The sequence below is a fragment of the Hesperophylax consimilis genome, chromosome 27 (assembly GCF_061612785.1).
Source record: "Hesperophylax consimilis isolate HC1 chromosome 27, BYU_Hcon_1.0, whole genome shotgun sequence".
Lineage (NCBI taxonomy): Eukaryota > Metazoa > Arthropoda > Insecta > Trichoptera > Limnephilidae > Hesperophylax > Hesperophylax consimilis.
The window spans coordinates 17,021,099-17,046,811 of NC_142862.1; the positions used below are offsets into that span (position 1 = coordinate 17,021,099).

Sequence of the window (25,713 nt, forward strand, 5' to 3'; positions counted from 1 at the left end):
CAAAGCCCCAAAGTTAGGTAAATTAATTAATGAATTATCAGTTGCTTTTATTCGCATCTTGTCGCGCGAGCTGTAAGGTTATTTATGTGCTTAAAATAATGTGTTTTGGTTCTAAAAAAAATGTAAACTACTTTGGAAGGTATGTAGTATGTTATTATTGTAAAATTTTAATATAAAACATTACAGTTATTTAAAAAAATAATGTTTAACTTGTGTATTTTTTTGTGGTTTAAAAATATTCAATTTCTAACTTCTCGAGAATGTTTTTCGGATAAAGTATCAATAAGGTTCCGTGATTTTTTTGTAGATTAAACAATTAATTTTCTATTCAAATCAGTTTCGATATTTTTGCTCATTAATGCTCACCAATCATAATTTGTCATTTCACAGGCACCACATACCAGATTTCCAGGCAGGAATTGTTCGAGACGCGGAGAAGTTTACCCAAGAAAGCAAGGTTTCAGGGAATATTTAATCATATTTTAAGTAAATTTGAACGTCAAAATCTCAGTGCAAGCAGTGAAAAAAAATTGAAAAGCCAAGTACAATTAATATCTTTGAATATAACCAAAAAGTGGCTCGCAGCTTCTCGGATTTGATAAATTTTAGAATTAACATTGAAGATGTAGATTTGAATGTAAAATTTAAAATGTTATTAACTATGGTAGATGGCAAAATTTGCAATGTAATGACTGTAAACAAGTCGACTATGTCGTGTTATATTTGTGGTGCCAAACCCAGTGAAATGAATACTACGGTTATCAATAGAGTTCCACGGCAAGAATTTTATTGCCTGGATAAAAACTTTTGAATGTTTTTTGCATATCGCTTACCGAATACAACTCTGGCAAGTCAGAGGGGATGCAAATAAACAAATTTTAAGTACTAGAAAAAACGAATTACAGGAACGGTTTTAAAGTGAAATGAGATTAATTGTAGATAAGCCAAAACCTGGGTTTGGCAACACAAACACTGGTTTTTTCGAGAGCACGAAAAGAGTGCCGAGATAACGGGTGTAGATGCGGGGCTCATCAAGAGGTTTTGCACAATTTTGAGTACAATAGCTTCTGGGTATAGCATTAACATCGAACATTTTGAACAGTATGTGCATGAAACTAAGGAGTTATATCTTAATCTATATGATTAGTATACCATGCCACCAACTGTTCATAAACTATTATACCATTCATTTGATGCGATTAGTTCATGCATTGTACCTATTGGGCAGCTGTCAGAAGAGGCGCAAGAGGCGCGAAATAAAGACTGTAGAAGATTTAGGTAATTGCACACCAGAAAAATCGACCGAACATCAACAAACAGAGATATGTTAACCATGCTTAATTACATCAGATCCAATAATAAATAGTTTTAGAGAGGTTCCAAGAAAAAAATCGAGCTCACTTCCCTCTGAAGTGTTAGATTTACTTGTTCCACCTAATTCCGAGTCAAGAACACAATGTTTGCGATCTGATGACTCCTCTGAACATTATTCTGATGATTCCTCTCAACATAACTCAGATAGCATCTAGTTTCAATAAGCATTATGTTTGCACTTTCTCACAAATCTATTGGTTCTGTACTCTGTCTTAAAAAAATTAAAGATGTTTATGTGCAGTTAATTTCTCTCGCCGCAAATGACTCAAGTAGCACTTTATTAGATAAGTAATAATTTTTGGTTTCGTTACTGTTCTTACATAACTTTTGATATTATTATTTTATTTTCTAACTGTACTTTCTGCAACTAATGCTTGTTTTTATAAAGTTCTGTTGCTAAATATGACTAAAATTGTTTTCCTAGATTAGTAATAATGATTGTTTTGACTATTTCTTAGCTTTTTTTATCATTTATTTATACTTTCGCAATTGTTTCGTGATTTGTATTATATTTTTTGACTGTGCTTTTACATTTTTATTATTCTCAAAATAGATATATTCTTAACTTTTTAAATTTGTTTTCTTTAAAAACCTCAAATACGATATTAATACTGTTATTAATTATTTAAAAGATTTTTTCCGATTTTTTTTTTTTAAGAAAAAAATTAAATTAATCTCTTTCAACCCAAATTTTCAATACATTCAGATTAAATACTCCCCACAAGAGGGTTCCAAACACTTTAAAATTATAAAAGAGTTTTTTCCGTCTAGCTTGTATGAAACGAAACACTGTGCGGCCCCCCGCAAAGGTGACCGTAACTAAAACAGTGAACTTTGCGTTATCCTTCTCCACAGCGATAAAAAAACGTAATTATGATTAGTCATAAAAACAACGTAAGGTGGCAAAAAGGTGTCACTGAAGCGCATGTGCGAACTTAACAGAATTTCATATCGGCAAAATTCATAAAAATGCAAGACTAAGGACGGGTTGTTTAACAAAATTCGAACAGCAAATCAAATTTCGAGGTTAAAATTCAAATTCCGTGAAAGTTTAATTTTTTGTTAATATTTCAACATGGGCCGGTTATTTCACAGAACTCGGATAAAAACAGAACTTGAATAGGACTCTCACAGATCTTGATTATTAACTTGGATATTTGATGAATTGTTCGAATTCTGTGAAACAACCCGTTCTTACAGTGACAGACGTGAAGCTAATAAGATCCAAAGGAAAAAAAACGTTGCTTTATGCTGCACGAAAGAATAACAATAAAAACATACATTCCTAATATTATATTTATAATTGAGTATTTATAGCATTTCAAACAAAACAGTTCTACAAACATAATACAACAAACGAAACAATGAACTTTTCAAGTACCTACCATAATTAACCATACATTATTATGACGGATAGTGTACTATATAATTATTTGATAAACTTGTCGGATTACGCTTTACACAAAAATACATAAAATGCACTGAGTTTCAACTTAAGTACTACAAGAAATAACTACAAAGTTTATAATAACTACAAAGGAGATGGTAAAAGATGTATTTAAGTTCCATTTTTTCAAAATCAGTCATTTTTGAAGGTTAGGAAATTCCACTGAAATAAATACAAATACGCATAAATTATTAACATAACCCAAACAAATAGTTGTCTCCATTTGATATTTATGTTAAAATCAAGTATTGTTTTTTTAAAAGAGTCTTTGCATGCAGCGGAATTCGACAAGTTTGTTATTTTTCAGTACTATTATAAATTAACTACGTATATAAAATTCTTCACTTTGTTTAATAAAATAATGTGTGTAAAAATAACGTTTGATTCAATGCGACGAACTATATTTTTTGACAACTGTAAAAGCGCAATTCAATTCGAAAGTGCAGCCAAATGAAGAAAAAATTGTACCTACTTAAATAACAAGAATATAATATAAATGAACTGAAATTAAAAACACGTAAATAAACGCACTTTGGTTTGAAAACACATAAAACAATTAATAATTTTATTAGGTTAAAATAATAATAATACTACCAAAATCCAAGTAAAAAATGACTTGGAATAATAAAATAGCACTTAGTTTTGAACAAATTTTAAATGCAGCGAAACAACTTTTGTTTTAAGAATATGAGTAAGTACTACACGCAGGTACCGATTTATTTATTATTTTTTGGGTAAGCTAACAATCCACACGCGATTAAAAAAATCTAAGTTTTAAAAGAACGCACTTTACTGAGAAAGTTTTCAAATAAAAACTCAGCAAAAACAACTTTTATTTAACGAATCTGAATAGGTACTGCGTAAGTACCTACATATTTATTATTATTTTGGGTAGCTACCTGTCGAAGAAAAGTGAACAATCAATCCACAACCGACGAAACAAAAATACAAATTTTAAAAAGAACGAATCTTTTCCTTTGGTCAAAACAAGAAACAAAGCTAAACTGCCAAGCGTGGCAACTACGCGACAACCGCGAACTGAGTGAGGGCTCGGATGAGGAAAAGAGCGACCTCCTCGGCGGATCGGTGCTTCATACTCCTCACACCCGAGGAGTTGGACAGAGACGGGTTGATAGAGGGGGGCGTGGATAGGATGGAACGGAATAAATAGCGGTTTTGTTTTAAGGCAGGTTAATCATCGTTGCATAAGTGCGGCCAGGTAGGTGGCGTACCTACCCGTTTACAAGAGATCAAAGAGTTACGGAGGATGGCTTTTATTATTTACTATCGCAGACCTTAATTATAATTCCAATTTTGAAAATAACAATTAAAATAATTTTCTGTTAAAATATTAGGTAAGGGGCCGTTCAAGTATTACGTAAGCAGATTTATTATAATTATTTACCACCTCTTCCCCCTTGTCGCCAAAAGTAAGCAAAGCTCTTACCCCCCCCCCCCCCTACCATGCTTACGTAAAAATTGGTACCTATATGCATTTTTCAGTTAATGTATTCTGTTTTTTAAGCGAGTACCTAAATGTATTAATTATTTGTGGGAATCCCCGAATATGTATTCGGTTTTCAAACATAGACAATGTGTGGGTTGCCAATGTGTAAAAAAAAATAACTACTGCTGAGCAGTGCTGACGTAATCACTATCTCGACCCCCCACCCCCCCATGTCATCAAAAATAAGCAAAGCAAAGACTCCCCTGCCCCCCTATAGTGCTTACATAATAATTGAACGCCCCCTAAGTATCTACTTATCGATTGTCTGTATTCTTCACACAAGGAGTTCCAATGCTGAAAATTATATTTAAAATCAAAGCAAATTTGAGTTCATTGAAACAGAAGAAGAACAAACATTGAAGAAGAAGATAATACTAATAAATCTGAACGAAACATGTAACAGAACAAGAAACAGAAAAATAAAAATATAACGGTCACAACTAGGAATCGAACCCAGGATCTCTTGTCTTACCGGAACAGGCGTCTTAACCACTCGACCATTGATGGGTAAAACTTCCAAAATAAGTTAAAAGAAAAAGTTGTTCCTGAAATTATTAACTTTTATAATATATACGAGCACCTAAATAGTGGATTCAATGGCTCTATCGAACCTTTAATGTTGGAATAAGGTGGTCAAAAATGAATAAAAAATGTACACCGTGAATTAAATCGGAAATACGTGACAAAAAAACAACTGAACTTTCAGGTGTTGTGGGCTTTTCAGCACGAAAAATGCGATAGTAATTTCAGTTCAACAGATTTTATTTATTTGAAAAAAAGCAAAAATCCAAAAAAAAAAATACTACAATTTTATGCTCTTTCACCCTGGCAGATTAGACTTCCAGAAGAAACCCTTCAAAAGTAAGTAGTGCCTTTGCAAAAGATGGGTTTGTTTTTTACCAACAGGTAAGTAGGTCATGCTATTTTTATTTTATTTCATTTCTCTATGCAAGTTATTTATTATATTACGCGTATTCATTAAACTAGTAGTTCTGTAAAAAGTAGACCTCGCGTCCATAAAGTGTGTTTTTAATTTTCTCTTATTTAATAAATCAATACCGAAATTTCCGCTGAAATCATTTAACAGATTTATAAGGTACTTTAATAACTAGGTACCTAATTTTAAACCATAAATATTTTACGTAATATATATTTTATTTCAAATAAGGAATAATTATACAATTTGTCCAAAGAAAAGTTGCAATCTCAAAGACAATTCTTTTTTCAAACATTCTTCGGGCCGGTAGGTACCGATGTAGGAACTTGGAAACCACGATCATGCTAACTTTAGCGGGATAGAAGTTAGTAACCAACAATGACACTATCTTGAATCGGAACCGGTACGTAACAAAGACATTTACAGATGAAATGTCAAATTGTCGAGTTAAAATAAGATTTTCTATTTTACGCGCAAGAAGTCGCCAATACGAAAAATAAGGAAAATATTGACGTTGGTAAAAAAAATAATGCATAATAAAATGCCATTAATATGTTCAAGCCATTCTTTTTGACATGAAACATGTTTTGGCGCGCCTAGGGGCGTAAAAGCGACTCTTGCGTAGCAAGCGTAAGACGGGGCGACGCTATTGTACGGACTGACGCTTAATTCGGCTAGCCTCGTGTCCCGCCGGCTCTTTCCGCACGGCAGCCAAAACTCTGTGCGCGGTATATTTATTTCTATTCTCACTAAAATTGTCAATGGATCTATTCTAAATGATAATGACCTTTTTGTTTGTAATATATTTCTTTGCGCATATTCCAACAATAATAAAAAAATCTTTATCATTCCTTCAATAAAAATCAATTCGATATAATTAATATTAATTATAAATGGAATTTTTCAGGTAATGAAAATAACATATTTTTTACACAAAGGATTGCTTCTGATTCATCCATCATAAATCATAGGGGACATTTTTGTTGACATTATTTCATAGTTGAGCTGCGTCCTTCACACATCATTACTCGTTATTCATAATATTATCATACGACTACACGCGTTACAATATAATATTATTTAATATTCTGGTGGATTTACGAAGTGAATAATGAAATTCTAGATACCATGCCATCGTTATAATATGCCTACCTACGCGGGTACAAAGTTATACGGAACCGATCGTAATGGGTGCACACACTGCACATCACACCACGCTATGGCAACTAATAATACAACACGGTAGTTTGGATTCCCTATTGGAAAATTCACATAAATAATAACATTTAGGGAAAGACTTTTGCATGGAGCTAATAAAAAAATTCTACCTTTGATAATTTTTAAATTAAATATCCCGCTAGAATTAAAGCTACTAATTTCGGTAGTTCCTCTCTCTGTAAACTCGGTTGAATGAACTCTAGAACTTTTGCTTTGAATTTATATAAGATTTATTTTCAAAATTGCGTTTGTTGGAGATAAAGTACCTTCCTATAATATTATGCTTTAAGGCGATGCACTAAGTCGTGTAATATTTTAAATCGAGCCGTAATACAATAAAACCCTTACGTAGATGGCGATAAGGTTTAAATTCCCGCTTAACACCATCCGCCTGTTTTGATTTATGCAAGAAAAAAACATGGCCAAAAAGTGACATTTATTTTATTTTGTGGATGTTCAGGCATAAATATTTAATTTTTTTTCCGATCATTTTATAAATAACTTAATTTGCCATATTATACAATAAAATCATAACCGAAAATGGGTTCGTAGGTAGGAGATTTTGAACTTTAAATCAGTTTTCATAGGCCTTAAACATTATTTTTTTCTGGGCTTATAAAAAGACTTATCTAAAAAATACTCGATTATTTCAAAGGCCAACATGTATTCTACTCGCAGTATTTAATTGAATCATGTGAAACATTTACGAATTACGGCGACCAAATTTTCAAACCAAAAACACACGATTTTGCATTACTACGTAGTGCATCGCCTTAAGCATAAAATTTAAATTGCCGTTTTCAAAATTAGAACTGATATTTGGGAATCATTTGATGTATTTATTATATTTAGATGAAACACGAAACGAAACATTTGGGTCCATTTATTTACCTCCGATTAGTCCTATTGGACCTCCAATGCTCACAATGACTTTGAATCCGGTCCCCCCGAGCACTGCTGCTCGCGTGATAATAGTTTTTTTTTTTCATATATATTTTATTTAGTTTAGTTTAGTTATAAAACTAATATATTATTTTCTAGGACTACTATAATATTATTTACTACTTACATACTAAAATTTGAACTTCACAAAATTGAGACATAATCCACGAAAAACTGCAAGACTTTTAGCTTCCTTAACAATTACCGGGAGTTCATGGAACATTTAAAAACCTTTATAATAAATATTGTTTTGTGTTCCCGATAAATTTGTTTTAGGAAGCCTAAAATCGTTGCAGTTTCTCGTAGGATATAAATGAACTGCACTATTAATTATATCATTCAGACAATTATATCATTGACATATAATATAATATTCAGATAATTATATCATTGACATATAATCAGGTAATATTTTATTTTTAAACCTTTAAATAAAAACTAAGGTATCGTTGCCACACACTTAAAAGATTGAGTTGACGTTGCATGGTTTTTATCCTGGTGTACCTTCTACAACACAGTATTGACATCATGCCTCTGTTCTGGATTATTTAGATTCTCTTAATTTGGGTTTTGTAACTCAGAAAGATTACACTTGTGCAGTAATTCAGATGGGATGCTACAGTGGTATTGTAGACCAATATCCTTGTTTTAATGTCAGTGTCAGGTTAGACGAGATGTTAGAACGCAATAGCGCCTCTATGATTATCACGTGATTTTTACGGGTCTGCGCAAGTACATGAATAATTATTCATTCTAAAAATATATATAAAGGTAGACGTAAAGTAAACGATTAAAATATTAAACTCCAAATTTTACTCTATCGAAGTTCAGAATATCGTAAATTTACGTACACACACAAGAACAGCCCGACTAAATTCGCATTTCTACTACAAGCAGGTTGTAAATAAAATTGTTGTCTAATAAACCTTGAGGTATAACTCAATGCTAATAGACTACGTTGCTCGTTCCCGATAGAGCGGTTTTATATTTAGGGAAACTAATCTTGGGTAATTGTTTCTCAAACTTTTTAGTGCCGCGACCATCTTAAAAGCCAAAAAATATAATTAAAAAAACTTTACGACCCCTTCAATACATATTTTATCAAAGTCTTACATTACTAACGTAAAAATAATGTGGTGAATATGAAAGACTCGCATCCAAATCGCTGAAGAATGTTTGCCTCAAGATTATATAATATTTTTTACATTAGCGCCACGAACTGGGCCTGTCATCTTTGGGGATGCTGTGTGGAGGGTGTTTTCAGTGAAAGGAAGGAGAGGAAGTTCTGGTAAATAAAAATATATGAGGGTTGGTTAGGAATCTGGCGTCACAGTGTCCAGGAGTGAAAGACCTACGAATCCATCCCTCCCACTGCAATGGTTTGAGAGTCCGGCTGGAGAGGTGAAAAGGTCTCCCTCAACCAGTCTCTCCCGATCCCGCCCCCCACGCAGCAGGTGAGAAAACGCATTCGCCGCCAAGACCAAGACAGAAATATCGAAAGTGTTATCATATTTTAATAAATGATCTGCAAACTCAGAACAACTATTGTTATTTAATGCTCTTTAACCCTAACCTCAAAGTTTCTAATAGTTCTACCTATATAAAATTAATCGAATTAGTAACTTCCCAAGGTATTAGGTTTTCATTTAGAAAAATCTGAGGTTTTAGTAATACATTTATCAAAATTAATCAAAATAAACGCCGTGGAAAGATCCATTTTCTAGGCCTGCCAGGGTAAATTGGACCGTGCGTAGGTGCGTCCAAACGCCGGACCCAAGCCGAATATTCTTCTTCACGCCTTCTTCACTTACGTCGTTAAGATTGGAACTTTATTTTAGAGTATTTGCTAGACAATTCGTCCGGGGCCACGCGTTGCTTATTTTTTACATGCCTTCCTCACTTACGCCGTTACGATTCTTATTAGAGTATTGTGTAGTCTTACATGAAAAACAAACTCATTTAATTAATTAAAGGGTCTTTATTTATTAGTTTCTTAGGAAGTGTCTATATGAACTCTAATTATGATTATAACTTGAAATTCATTAAAAGTGTTTTTCGTATAGGTGACTAGTTTTGTTGACAGACTGCGACCCCTAGGTTGAGAAACGATGTCTCAAGTGATATTGACATGTTTAATGTTAAATTGGTTGGCGCCCTTGAGATGATTTTTCACAAAAACGGCCTTACATAAATCAGCCAAATATTATTGGTAAATTTTGTGGACCTTATTAAATATGTACCTAATGTTACTAATGTAATTTGTGCTTAATTTTATCTGTGCCCTCAGTATTGCTCGATCCCATTCAATTGTATTAATTTTTTGGTGATTACTTCGATTTTCACATTTCACAATTGCGTCCCATTTTTCCATTGGATTTCCAAGTGGATTGAGGACTTCCAGTGATTGCAGGTTTGATATTGATCATATCTTTGTATGCGGATAATTCACCCTCCATAGTCCCCTTATTTCCTACTATGTGTTCCGCGACACCGGGTAGTTTTTGGAATTATTTTTGCTAGTTTTTCTTTATTAAATTTATTACTGGAGCCAGTAATAATTAAATGAATTTGGTTTTAAATCTCCTGTGCATTCGCCATACATTGATTGGCATCCATTTTTGTTACACTTTCTTATTAACTCAAAATACTTCTATTTTATTTTTAACTAGCTGATGTGTACCCGGCGTTTATAGGCGTTCTTTTTAGGAAATAGACATATACAATCACGGACTTTTCTGTAGGCCTTTTTAAGATATACAATTCCGTAGTACATTATTTTGATGTATCTCATAAGGTTTAGCCAGCGTAGCAATGTAAGCGCCCCAAAATATGTTTTTACGACTCGATTACAAAATATCGACTTTCCTCTACTTTCTATAAATATAATATGCATGTGTTGTATATATAAACCATCAGGAAGAAATTCTCTAAATGATAGTGAAAACCCTATCAAAATACGTTGCGTAGTTTAGAAGAACTTTGCACACAAACAGACAGACGCGGATAGCGACTTTGTTTTACACACAGACATAGGAATTAATAGACGAGAAGATAATGGCGAGGGGTAAAATCAACTGTTGAAGAACGAAGGGAGTAAGGCTGACTGTGATTCGTCAATAAATCAATCTGACAGTAAATAGGCATCTCGCATTATAATATCACCATTTACTTCTTAAAAGTAAAATCTGCTTTGGAATGAATAGACATTTTTACATGGGAGCGCAAATTACTCGCCACGTTATGAACTAATTTGCGAAGTCCAAATTCGGCAAAGTAAGGCAGCTTCTATTTTCAGAGTCGTAGTTAGTTTCAGAGTATTTAGTTAAGACACTTTTACAAATGTCTCATAATTTACTTACCCCAGTAAACAACGATGAGCACACTTGAGAATCGCTACATTGTGATGTGATAGTATATGTTTCTAAAACTGATCCATATAATACGGTGTGAATAAGCTTAAAATAAAGTAAAATAATGCTTACTTATGGAATGTAATACGACAATTGGGTTTATTCTCTTTTTCACATCTATTTTTACAAGTTTTCATATCACAAGTCAACATTTTGCCGTGTTATTTCGTAAAATGAACCGATGATGCCTCGACCATAGTTCGCACAAGAATGATGACGTCACGTTTTCAAATTTCACTTGAGGCCATACGCGAGCCCAGCCGGCTCAATGGAACCGGTATGGGGAGTGGGGATAATACGCTTTTAATCACTTAGGGCAGGTCTACTAATATTCATATGTCTATGGTTTTACACTATTTAATTAAAGATTAAAGATTTTCAAAACCATTTCCCAAGTTGTACTACCTATATGTAAAAGTATAAACAAATAAATAAAGAATCTCTTTCTTAGTCTTTTCAATTATAGGTATCTATCTACTGATTATCATTTCTAATATCTCAATTCCACGCACTGTCGTAGAAATAAAAACTTCAGTCATTTCTATTCCGGGAGCATAAAATAAATAAGTCTGTACAGGATAAAGTAAATATTTGCTACCGAGCAAATCTAATGAGCTGTGCACACATTTTATTACACAATCATTTATTTACATGAAAATAAGCAAAATTCGCACTTTCCCGCTGATAGCCGAAGCCATTCCAGCGTAGTGGTAAGATCGGCGATTTTGCATCTGGAGGTTAAGTGGAAGCTATAAGCCAAAAATGTGTATATTTTTGGTATAAGTTATATATTGTAGGTAATAGGCATTAAAATCGCTTGACAAACGGAGTCTAGAAACGTTCGATTTCAAGCACAAAACTGGTTTTTATTTATTTTGTAAATAATTTTATAAGAAAGCAAAAAAGTTAATCAAGTGTATCTGTCACAGATAATCTTAGCTATAACACTGTATTTTTTTAAGTTTCTTTTATGCGTTCATACATTTCTTTTGAAAAAATATCTTTTTGGTAGTTTACATTTATATTTTTTATTTAGTAATTTATTTTTTTATTTGTATTCTACTCAAGCGAAACGATAGGAAAACATTTAATTTATCTAAAGCATATATTTTTAATTTTCATAATGTACACCGATTCGTTATAAAGATTTATCAAAATAATGATTTAGCACTAAGCTTCGCCTTAAAAGTTCAATTAGTAATGTTGCCTCTTCGATTGCCTCCATGGTCAAGGGGAAAGACTCTCAACCACGAATCCGTAGGTCGCGGGTTCAATTTTAGACAATACATCTGTGTTGTTTCACAATTAATTAATTAAAAAATAATGCACTGTATATATACGTCACCTTCCAGAGTGGAAGATACTCTCAATATCGCCCTGTGTAAAAGACAACCATTCAGAATTAAAACGTTGTTTGAAATGTCTTTAGCTGTGTTTGGTGACACATTTTCCCTTCTTATTCTCCCCTCCACTACGTTCAGCCTTACAACATACCCCAATCAGTGATGCCATAGTCTCAATGGCTCCAGCAGTTGGGATTCTTATGGGGTATTTACATAAAAAAATGGTACCTAAGTAATGGATATACTTATACAGAAAGTGGCGTAACTACAACAGGATTGCATTCTTAGAATTGTGTGTATTGATGCATATTAGGTATAAAATTCCGACAGTGATGTCCTTGAGAAAGGTCACTGAGAAACAGCATTTATGTCGCTTACGCCTACTTAATCTGCAAAAAGGGGACAACAAGCGTTGTGAATATTAGAAAAGTTTTTACAATGTGTTATTTTTTCATGAGTTAGGAAAAGTTCGCTACAATACCTATAAATAAATACTGCACATCACTATCTAAATTAAATAATAGGTCACGGTTACAGAATACAGAGGATAAAAAGATTAAAAAATAAGTAGTAAGAAATTAAAATTTAAAAAAAATATTTCGTTTTGTATGAACAGCATAAAAAACGTATAATTTATTTTTTGCAAGTTTTCGTCGAAACTTTAATATCCTCGTTTAAAAACACGCGCAACCAGAATTGAACAAAAAGGTCACAAGTAGAAGGCAAGTACTATCGACCATTAGAACTTTGCCCTCACTTACATCGGAAGGCACATCATCATCATTCATAAAAACCTGTCAGCCAACTTGACAGCAGAACTGTCAATAATAATCGGCTAGAATGGTAACCGCAATGGTAGAAATAAGAACGAATGCTGTAGAAATGAGATCCCTGAGGCTTATGTGTGGTAAACTGGTAACAGTATGGTCACCGTTCTACAAAGTCCATTCTCAAGCCTTAGAAAAGGTACAAAATAAATTTCTTCGGTACATCAATTTTAAAATGAATATTTCCATAGAATTTATAAATTATAATAACTTACGTACCGAAACCAGACTTCTCAAACTATCAGATAGAAGAGTTCTAACTGATATATTATTTTTATTCAAAATTATCAAATCTCTCATTGACAGCCCTGAATTATTGGAATTAATTTATTGATTGTACCTTCCAGACAAACTCGAAGCAAAGACACTTTTAAATGTAACAATAACCTCAATACTAACTACTCTATGTATTCACCAATTCCAAGAATTCATCACCTTGCAAACAAATACTGTGAACTTATTGATATATAACTTTGTGAGTTTCAAAAGGCAACTAATTTCAGACCTATTTGCTAGTTATTAACTTGTATTATTTAATTAGCTTTAAAAAAAGTCTTGTCTCTATACCTTCCAACGTTTAACTCACATACCTACTCCTTAGTTTATTTGTTATTTTTTTTTCTGACGCATATTAATGATTGTACCTTCCAGACAAACTCGAAGCAAAGACACTTTTAAATGTAACAATAACCTCAATACTAACTACTCTATGTATTCACCAATTCCAAGAATTCATCACCTTGCAAACAAATACTGTGAACTTATTGATATATAACTTTGTGAGTTTCAAAAGGCAACTAATTTCAGACCTATTTGCTAGTTATTAACTTGTATTATTTAATTAGCTTTAAAAAAAGTCTTGTATCTATACCTTCCAACGTTTAACTCACATACCTACTCCTTAGTTTATTTGTTATTTTTTTTTCTGACGCATATTAATGACTGTATGTATGTACGGTCATCCTTGATATGTATATTATACTTTGATTTACTTAACCATTTCAAGTACTATTATTTAAATTCAATATTAATTACGGCGTTGGTATTTTGCCATTACTTATTAGTTTTTTTTCTATAGATACAACAGACATTATTTTTCTTCTTATCAGTATATTACATAAATTTATTTTCCAATTACCTTATGAGTAAATTATATTTAGCTATTTTATCCATGTATTATGTTACTCTTACATACATATAATGTCAATTTACTATGTAAAAGCCCGATAGGGCGTTAATAAATAATAAATAAAAAAATAAAAACCATGTAAGTACATCGTTTCAGAAATGTAAAACTAAGAAAGGGACGCTCAGATGGTTCGGGCATGCAGAGCGTATGAACGAAGAAAGCAGTGTAAGGAGAATACATGAAAAAGTTAGGGAAGGAGAAAGACTTGATGGCACGATCAAATGAATCAGATACTTGAGTCGAACCATGTCAAGAGTCAGAATGAGGCCAGGAATGTGTGTCAAGACCGAGTTGTTTGGCGGTCCGTCCTCTCTGCATACCCCTGCGGGGAAACGGCCTGATGGTTAGTCAGTTAGTTTAGAACAAAACAACACATTTAGGATGTGTATCGGCGCATATTATGTAAAAACTTCCGATAATTATGACTTTTGCGAAACGTAACAGAGAAGCAGTATTTTGTCTTGCTTACGCCTACTCATTGTTAATAGTACAGGGTTTTCCAATAAGAGGTGTTATTTTGAATAGCCCGCTATTTCGGTAGATGTTACTTTTGAAGCTGTCATTTTCTGACATTTGACAAGTAGAAACTACTTGACTGATGAGGCCTATTTCAACCTCGGTGGCTTCATCAACAAGCAAAATTGTCGCATCTGGGGCTCGGAAAACCCAAGAGTTATTGTTGAAAAGCCTGTCAATCCTCAACGTGTGACTGTTTGGTGCAGTTTATGGTCCGGCGGAGTCATTGGACCTTACTTTTTCGAAAATGAGGCTGGAGCAACAGTTACGGTGAATGGATTGCGCTATCGAGAGATGATTAATGATTTTTTATGGCCGGAATTGGATGGTAGTGATCTGGACAACGTTTACTTTCAACAAGACGGCGCTACGTGCCACACAAGCAACGAAACCATTGATTTTTTACGATTGAATATCAAAATAACATCTCTTATTGGAAAACCCTGTACTTCCGTTAAGTTTTTAGATTCTCAACACGGCATAACACCCCAAAAACAAACAACAAAAACCCTGTACTTCTGTTCTGTAAAAAAAACATAAAAGTTCGTTGTAGGATACGGTAACCGGATAAATCATCACAATGATAATTCATCACATCTTTAAAAAGTTATAGAAAGTCATGGAAAGTGATGAAACAAAAACTTTATTAACTGGGTTAGGTTACGTTAGATTAAAAAAAAAAAATTTTTTCATCTTTTCTAATGACTTTATATCACTTTTTAAAAGTGTGTTGTATTGTCACTGTGTTGAGTTATCATGGAACCGTAGGATACGACCCCATTCACGACAAATCAGATAAAGTTTTGAAAATGAATTAAAATAATTTTCTAAATTCTAATTAAAATAATCAAAAATATTAAATTGTATATGGTATCTACTTTATTAATAGCTTATTTGAATTTTCAAAACAAACGCATCCAATTTGTAAAATGATGGCGCTTAAATTAAAAGCAAAAGTTGTATTAAAAGAGTATGTTGAACCGGAGTTACAAACAGAATCACAACAGAAGTAGAATTCTATTTTTTTAACGGACATGAGAAGCATCAGAAAAAACCACTCTAAAAGCTTTGGGATCAAAATTCAAGAATATTATTTTTCACAATGTGTTGCATTTGGAATAATAAATAATATTGAATTTGTATGACAAGTGTATTTATGCGAAGTGTTTTTTATTTATTTAAAATTGCGTCAATCGCATCGTACGATTAACTCCGCAAGTACGCACGTAATTCTAAGCACAGTGACGCCATCGAATCAAAACCAACATCGATTGGCGGGATATGATACTTGTCTGGTGGGATTCAATTTCGAATTAAAGGATTCGTAGTAGGATTTGCGTGGATTTAGGAACAAGAGGCTTATAAGAAACGAGTAAATAAGATTTTTTTTGGATGACAGCAGACACAAAAAAAGGGAATTAATTGAGGATAATTTTGGTAATTCTTAACCCCTCAGAACAAGTTTTTTTTGTAAGAAGACATAATATTTCCGCTTTGCAATAAAATCCAAATAAATGGAACATTTCTGAACGTATCCAAAAACTAAAAACTGTTTTTGAAAGTTTATGAAATGCGCTTTCAAATTTTACTATTAGAAACTTACCCCTCAACTAAAGAGGCTCTGTAAAGCTCTCGACTAGCAATCCGGAGGTCGGGGGTTTATGAAAATGTAAATAGTGTGCAAGTAAATTTTATTGAATTAATTTGTGTTATTTCACAATATATTAATTACAAATAATATATTTACGGCACATTCCAAGTGGAAGATACCCTCATTATTTCCTGGTGTAAGACTACCATTCAGAATTGAAACATTGCTTGAAATGGCTTTAGCCGTTTTTGGTGACAAGATCTGAATATGGTACTTCACCACCTTCCTATTCCCCTCCCCACTACCTTCAGCCTCACAACATACCCCAATTGTGGATGCCATAGTCTCACTGGCTCCAGATGGTTGGGACTATATATTTTTTTATTTGGTAAAAGATAATACATTTATATACATTATTTAAGAAATGTTTTGACTGCCCAACTAGGGGGATTCCCGTTTTGGGACAGTCAAATTAGGATGAGTATTAACATTTTGATAAGTTGTTTGATAAGTATAGAATTAAAATAATAATTAAATAATAGGTATATGTACTTTTAACTAGTGCCTAAGCCTAGTAACATATTTTGTATAAATATGAATAACAGAGAGAAGAAATGGAATAAAATAGAATATCCAATTAAACATAAGATTAACTGCTGCTTGGGTAGCATTCTAATTTAAAAGTACTAGGTAGGTACATATCGTCGCTGTGAAATCAAACCGGCATATATGCAAAAATGGAGATTTTGAGTTATTGGTGTCAAAAAATTTCTTTTTTTCCCTTCTATTTTTATGTCGAACCGGCATGTCGTATAGTTGAATAAAAATCTGTCAGATGGCGTTGGGCCGGTATGCATTTACGCGTGAATCGCCATTTTTTTTAGCAGAAGACAGACCTATTCCGCAATACGCCAGTTGCTTCAAAACTTTCAAGGGGGAAATGCGTCCATCATGTAAGTAAAACTGGATTATCTCACAATAGTACATTTTTATTACTACCAAATATGACTTATTGTATGACTTATTGGCAGATAATCCGGTTTGCACTTAACAAAAGCGTTTATAGCAGCCTCAACTAAAACAAACCGGCATATATGCCAAAATGTCTGACCCGGGTAAAATTTCTCCCGGTTAAAAAAATAAATTATAATAGGCAAATTTAAAAAAAAAACTTTAGCAAACTGAAAGATGCGAAACTGCGGTGAGGAATACGAGTCTAAAACCCGTGGAAGAGTGAACCAACGAAGCATGAAGCCTCCTTGCCACAACTGTAAACGCAAGTGTTCCTAGTCATTACTACAGATCTCAAAGTTCTCGGGAGTATATCGATGGTGGAAAATCTATCGCCGATCACAGAGGTTATCTAATATAACAGAAAGAAAGGAGTCAAACCTTGCAGGAATCAGCTACTACCAGTACAGAGGTTTTTTCAAGTCATACAAACTTTCACACTGAAGAAAGATCAGTGTGATGTTTGTCTCATTTACGACGGCAACTTTTACTTCAAAACCTCCTACGGATCACATGCCTGGGAGGAGGCGAAGAAAAGGAATAAACGGGGCAATGGGAGCGTGAATCCTGTTCTGATGCACGCTTATTCCAAGAGACTATTGATGAGAAGAAGAAAAATGGTATCCCAAAGTTAGTTACCGCCGGGATAATACCGTCAATTCAGATTTCCATAAACGATTGGGAAACTTTGAAGTTACCAGCAAAGGAAAGAGCAGTATTATGTTAATTGTTTATAAAAAAAATTGTGAAGCAATAAATTATTTTTTCATTGACAACATTGTCTTTTTTTATACCTTAAACAGGTTCCAAAAGAAGAAGCCACTGTGACACAAATGCAAATATTACACTGATTTTAAAGCCATACTGGCATATCTGCATTTTACTCTTAATTTAAGCAATTTTCGATTTATTTGCAACTACTACTTCAATAAGCAGTATTCGTCTAAATTTTATTCATTCATAAGGTGGCATTGAGGTGAACCAAACGGACGTAAAAAGGAAAATATCATATGCGAAATCTTTAAAGCGCTCTGGTGAAAAACAAGCATTTTGCAGATATGCCGGTTTGATTTCACAGCGACGATATATACACATATACCTACATATAAACTTCCACAATATGTTTTGTCATCGATACTAATAATATAAATCAATTTAATGCTCGATTGGATTCTTATTTTATTTTTTTATTTTTTTTATGTGACACCTCACAAGAGTGTCCCTGCTTGTGCAGTGTACAGACAGGGGAACTATGTCACCACCCGGTTGGGCGGCGTTGTGAGGCGGAATAAGGTAGGGGCTGTAGGAAGGGATTTGTTTATGCGGGCCTTGAAGAGGCTCGGATTATAGGTGGGAGGAAAAACAGATGCCGGTAGCTCGTTCCACATACGAGCCGACTTACACAAAAACGAGTCGTAAAAACGGCCCGTTCTCATGGAGCCAACGTAAACCGTGAACGGATGTTCAGTTCGTGTCCGTCGAGTTTCGCGCACGTGCACCGGTGCATCAGGAATCAATGCTGCTAGCTCCTTGGAGCAGGCTCCATTCAAATACCTTTAGAACAGACACAGCATGCCTACATTGCGTCTATGCATTAGAGAAGGCAATCGGTCCGTTAAAAACGGATTGTCAATCAGGCGGATCGCTCTCCTTTGCACAGATTCAAGCAGGTTTATCAAGTATTTTGGGGCACCAGCCCAAAGGTGGCTCCCAAATTCAATAGTTGGGCGGACTTGAGACTTGTACAGGGTCAGCAGCTGGTCACTGTTGAAGAATCTCCTAGCCCTGTACAAGACGCCCAACTTTTTGGAGGCCTGATTTACTCTGGCTTCTATGGATCCCCGATACTTGAGCTGGTCTGATATAGTAACTCCAAGCATTTCAATGGAGTGGAGTGGAGAGAAGAAAAGATCAAATTATTTTTAATTTACAACAACTCAATTACTGACTTATTGTGAAATATAATATAAATAATCATATGCAGATATATAGCAGAATGCTGCTTTTTCATTAAATAATAATGTCCACAGTTGTGAAGACATATTGTGTTCTCGTAATGAAATCTATTACATATGTACACTGAAGGTTGAAGTTGCCAAACCGTTGAAAAAGGATTATTACTTGCTTAACGGAGGTCATATTGTTTTATGTTATAGGTAAAATGATCGTACACAAAATTATCGTATACAAAATGATCGTAAGTCTCAAATGACTGTAAGCAAAAATAATTGTAGGCAAATAATAGTGGCTGTGTGTCAAGTTAAAGTAAAAATAATTGATATAATAACGTGTAATTAATGAGATAATTCACTGCTTACTGATAAATACACTTTTATACTTGACGTTATTAAATTTGATCATATTAAATGCTGGTTTGACAGAAGTTATATTAAGAAAATCTATATAACAGTTCACAATAAATAATAAATAAATAAATCGGGTTGAGTCGTACTAGCTCGTCTTGATACTTGGAACAACTGGCACAAGTATGAATAAATACCTAGTCCAAATACCTGTTCCCTAGTATTTCGCACTTGTACTTACTTTACAAGTAATGGTATGATGATGGAGTTATATTAAGTAATTATTGTATGGGGTATTGCTTACTCGGTGCTGGATTCTCCACAATATTTTTTCGAATCCATGGGAGGACGGGGGGGGGGGGGTGTTAGGAATTTCTGTGAAGGGTAATTCCCCACGAAAATTTCCGATGTATGATTCCCCACAATAATTTTTCCATGGGGGGTGGGGGTTTTTAGAGAATTCCCTGTCAAAAAATTCCCCACTTTTTTTCAAATTCCCCACCAACCCGCGGATTGGCCACCCTAGATACTAACAATCTAATTTTGATTAATTTATTCAATAAAAGAAAGATTGGAGTTGTTCTCTTCAGTACGCATTGCGATTATTTTTTAATTTACGATCAAATGATAATTACGATCTTTTTACATGCAATCTTATGCATCAGATCCTTTTGCTTACGATCTTTTTACATGCAATCTTATGCATCAGATCCTTTTGTTTACAATTGTTTTACATGTAATCTTATGCATAAGATCCTTTTGCTTACGATCTTTTTACATGCAATCTTATGCATCAGATCCTTTTGCTTACGATCTTTTTACGTGCAATCTTATGCATCCGATCCTTTTGCTTACGATCTTTTTACATGCAATCTTATGCATCAGATCCTTTTGCTTACGATCTTTTTACGTGCAATCTTATGCATCCGATCCTTTTGCTTACGATCATTTGATTAGGTTCAAAACGTTGGTTACCTCTTTATGTATTTACGGATTCTATTTATTCTAGAATCAATGGAAGAAATAATATCATATTTTATAATATGCACTATGCCATTATGTACAGGTTATAAGTATAGAGTGTAAGTCAATATTTTCTTTATTCCGTTGTCAGATTGTCACACACAAATTCGAAGTTGACCTACTTGGGTAATCGCCACAGGCAAAAAAATAGACGATCGGTGTGGAAAGTCGTTCAAAATCGTCGGAAGACAAAGGTTAGATGGATGATCACTATAAATCTAGCCCAGAAAGAAACATGGAAATAAAAAATGACATCTTGGGCCCAGAGGACACCAGAGACCTCTAATACAGAATCTAAATAATAAAATTACAGAGCAGCCGGAACGAGGAAAGTCAGCGTCAAGGGCAGCAATAATTAGAAAAATCACAATAATTAGAAACAACTACAGAAGATGGTAGCAACACGGCATAATATCAAAAAAATAATTCACGATAATGCTTTAGGCAGTGAAAATCTCAAAACATACCCAAATAACTTCTTCTAACTGAGCAAACTTATTTTGTGGCACCATTTTAATTAAAAATTAATAAAATACTTCGTTTTAACCACTTTTATTGTTTATTACCAACATGTTTCATGAGCAACGCTCACTTCTTCAGGGTTTTTAATAAAAACTAAGGAAATTCTTCCTGTATTTTATGAAAATAATAAACTAAATTACATAGTAAATAATAAAGACAGAGATTCAAAAATGAAAAAATCTGGAATTTATAAATTGAAGTGTAATGATTGTGGTTTCTTTTATATAGGAAAAACTTCGAGAAACTTTGAAATAAGGATTAAAGAACATATATTATGAAATCTTTAAATAATAACAGTTTCTCGGAGTTTGCCAACCATTTGTTGGAAACTAGTCATACTTTTAACTTCAATACTGGAATAGAATTAATACATTGTAATGTCAATGGCATCCAGTTAGATAAACTAGAAATTTTAGAGATTAGAAAGAGTGTGAATGCAAAATTGAATATTATTAACAATCAAAAATTATTTTTAAATGACCCAATATTAAACCTATTCCCTTTGTAAATTGTTCCATATTGCCTCTCTTTCCCCTATCCGTTTTATCTTTTCACTGTTGTCATTGTTTTTATCTATTATTTTTTAATGACACCATTGTCTATGTCTATTATTTATCTATTGACACCATTGTTTATGTCTATTATTAATAATTAGTTTTATTAAAAACCCTGAAGAAGTGAGCGTTGCTCATGAAACATGTTGGTAATAAACAATAAAAGTGGTTAAAACGAAGTATTTTATTAATTTTTAATATCCAAATAATGCAAAACGTATTTTTCTTCTTCATATGGTGAGAGAGGGGGACACCGTGGGATTTAGCCAATCGACGGCATAGTGAGTAACTTCAGCACTGATGTGCCTCTACGTGATGAGGCCAGAAATTTAAGAATTTTTGGAAAATACCGAATGGAACCGAAGATATAAGCTGTCAATATGGTGATATTATATTGTACGATGTAGAATAAGCGTGTGGCGTCAGCACTATGAATTGTACTGAATTACTTTTAATTATCTTCACTGAACTTATTTTACTGTCGTTATTAAATACAGGTTGTCGGTTGTCAACTTCGGGAGGTGATTCTACATGATAATAGAAGTATAAAAGATGGATAACTTTTTTCGAAATTCTTCTGTTTTTTTCCCCATACAAAAATATTCTTCCGTAGAAGAAAACATCTTTCACACAATGTTGTACGTGAAAACTACCTTAAAACTTTGAAATTTCGAAAAATGTTGTCTTTCTTTTTAATTTGTACTCTCATGTAGAATCACCTTCCGAAGTTTGTGCCCCCGGACAACTGTAGGTATAATGAATAAATATAGGTATACACTAGATTTTATGTTTTGCATACATATTATGTTAATACAACTACTACCTATTATTACTAAACTTAAAATTTTTATAAACAATTTTCATCTTTATACCTTAGAATTAGGCGTATCCTTATTTTCTTACAACAGGCTTATACCTACAAACTATCATGTTTCTATTTGCTTTTTGCTTGCTTTTATATGTCAATTGGTGAATGTTATATTATTGCTTTTACTATTCAATACTTATAATCTTCACAATATGTTTTATATAAACTATTACAAATATGTATGTAAAATGGCAGACCGAACGCCCTCGATTTAACAGGCCATGATAACCAGTCAAACGCTTTATATTTTGTTAACAATACATATTCTTATTTTTGTACAAGAGGTTTATACCTACAAATAATTGTTGTATGCATTTACTATTTACTTGCTGTTATAATATGTCAAATGGATATGGTTAAATGTTTTATTACTGTTACTATCTTACTTACATTATTCTTGTAATGTAAGGAAAATGTTGGGTCGCCAAATGTAATGTATATTGTTGTAACATTCCAATGTTTACAAAAACGGTAGAGCAGAGATGTCCATCTCATGATTGTGGGATTAATTTCCTGTCAAGTAAGTTGGGTGATCATAAATAATAAGAATGAATTCTTAATGGAAAATATATTGAAACATCAAGAGTTACAACAAAGCAGTACAGATGATAAACATTGTAACCATAGAAATAAATATAGGCACATACCCGATGGACTCCTGAATCAAACTAAACTAACTTAACGTGAAACGAAAGAACGACAACGGATGGCGAACGAAGACTTGCTCTCGGCAGCGGGGAACGGACCCGAGTCGAAAGCCAGGACATCCTTCTCTTGGTGGAAGCAGGACGACGCAACTCCTTCAATGGACGCCTGCAGGGGCATCAGGCCTGCAGCACGTGGTAGTCGACCAGACTCTTCAACGGAGCCAAGACAGCAATCCGTATTCTTAGTGGCAGCGGGAGAACGCAACTCCTTCAATGGACGCCTGCAGGGGCATCAGGCCTGCAGCACGTGGTAGTCGACCAGACTCTTCAACGGAGCCAAGACAGCAATCCGTTCTCTTGCGACACGGGGACACTCCGCCAAGAACAACCAGCCACAGCTAGGACCAAACCCATCTCGGTTTCAAGTCCGAAACACGAGCACTCCGACATGACCATCGGCCAACACTCAATAAAAGCGGGATTCCATATTCCCCACTAAAATAATAACAAACACGAACTGTTCGTGAATGGATAAACACCCCGCGCCTTTTTTTAAAAGAAATTATAACTCCTATTCACATGATTAACTCAGATTCAAGCCCCTTTAAAGGAGAGTGACTGGATCCACCGACCCATCGGCCTAATGGGCCGGGGAGGAAGTCACCATAAACAAAACTGTACTTCCTTCCTTCAAAATATTGCCAGAGTTTGAGAAAAAACACCATAGACAAAATAACCCCAATTAAGCAAGAACTAAACTTGTCACAAAATATTTATGTGACATTCTAACTTACAATCTTCAGAATATTTTTCTTAAGAACTATGTATGTAAAAGCCCAATGGGCGTATAAATAAATAAATACTGGGTTTTCATCTAAAAACGACATCACTACATACGCGCAGCGACTGTAACTACACGAGATGCGGTTTAGCTAGGACCATGTCTTCCGAGGGCGAGAGAACCTTGCCAGTTTTACAGTTTTGTGTGGGATACAAATAAAACTTGTTTTTTACGCTCAAGATCAGCCAAAGTGTTCGCTATGACTCTTTGGTAGTTTTGGGACTAAACAAAACATCTAGTTCAGTCCAAACGGGTTTCCTGGATGTGAGACTATTGGTCATAAACCATCTTTGCAACCAATTTTAAATTTTGAAATATTTCAATTTTTCGTCAGAATTTTTGTACGCCCCTCAGAAGTAGCGCCCGGTGCAAGCTCCCGGTTGTCTCCACCTTGTTCCGGCCCCGTCCAAACTTTTTTTGTTCATACGATTTATTTTCAATGACGTTCATAGTTCAAAGACTCGCGGCGTGTCTGAAGAAGGAACAATTTTGTCAAAGTAAACATACATCATTTATTATGTGCGCATTTCAAAGGAGGTAGCTGCATTCCTCATCGGTGTCATTATATAATACATAATCATTTTAGAAATACGATTTGTAAGGATGTGTTTTTCATTTCATGTGTAATTTATCTCTAAATAGTATAAAATAAAGTCGCTATCATAGACATATGAATATTAGTAGACCTGCCCTAAGTGATTAAAAGCGTATTATCCCCACTCCCCATACCGGTTCCATTGGAGCCGGCTGTGCTCGCGTATGGCCTCAAGTGAAATTTGGAAACGTGACGTCATCATTCTTGTGCGGACTATGGTCGAGGCATCATCGGTTCATTTTACGAAATAACACGGCAAAATGTTGACTTGTACTATGAAAACTTGTAAAAATAGATTTGAAAAAGAGAATAAACCCAATTGTCGTATTACATTCCATATATAAGCATTATTTTACTTTATTTTAAGCATATTCACATCGTATAATATAGATCAGTTTTAGAAACATATACTATCACATCGAGAAACGTCTGGACGCGAAACACAAAGCTGGTTGGTTGCTGGGAAGTAAATTATGAACATTTATAAAAGTGTCTTAACTAAATACTTAAACGAAATATTCGACTCTGAAAATAGAAACCGATTTTTTTTGCCGAATTTGGACTTCGCAAATTTGTTCATAACGTGGCGAGTAATTTGCGCTCCCATGTAAAAATGTCTATTCATTCAAAATCAGATTTTACTTTTAAGAACTAAATGGTGATATTTTAATGCGAGATGCCTATTTACTGTCAGATTGATTTATTGACGAATCACAGTCAGCCTTACCCCCTTCGTTCTTCAACAGTTGATTTTACCCCTCGCCATTATCTTCTCGTCTATTAATTCCTATGTCTGTGGTCGCTATCCATGCCTGTCCGTTTGAGCACTTAGTTAGAGTATTCACTATCATTTAGAGAAAATCTTCCGAAAGGTTTATATATATAATACATGCATGTGATGTTTATTTATAAAAGGTAGAGAAAAATCGAGCATCGCCGGGTACACATTAGCTAGTTTATTTATAAAATGGAAAATAATAATAATTGCAAGAAACACGCAAGTCTGACTTAAAAATATCACGGAATTAAGAAATGATATTTTTGTAAA

At 33.9% G+C, this 25,713-nt stretch overlaps 1 protein-coding gene across 9 annotated transcripts in view; it reads right to left on the reverse strand.

Annotated features, from left to right (window-relative positions):
* ACC (acetyl-CoA carboxylase) overlaps positions 1–25,713 on the reverse strand; it is a 188,388-nt gene that overhangs the window by 110,708 nt on the left and 51,967 nt on the right. For 2 of the 9 annotated variants that reach the window (XM_089647725.1, XM_089647722.1), the window contains exon 1: positions 3,721–3,838. The exons of 4 other annotated variants lie outside the window; for them this stretch is intronic. The gene's annotated coding sequence lies outside the window, so the exon portion shown is untranslated. Of the gene's footprint in view, positions 1–3,720; positions 3,839–25,713 lie in introns of those variants that run through there. 3 more of the 9 variants (XM_089647724.1, XM_089647723.1, XM_089647733.1) reach the window with 3 other exon arrangements.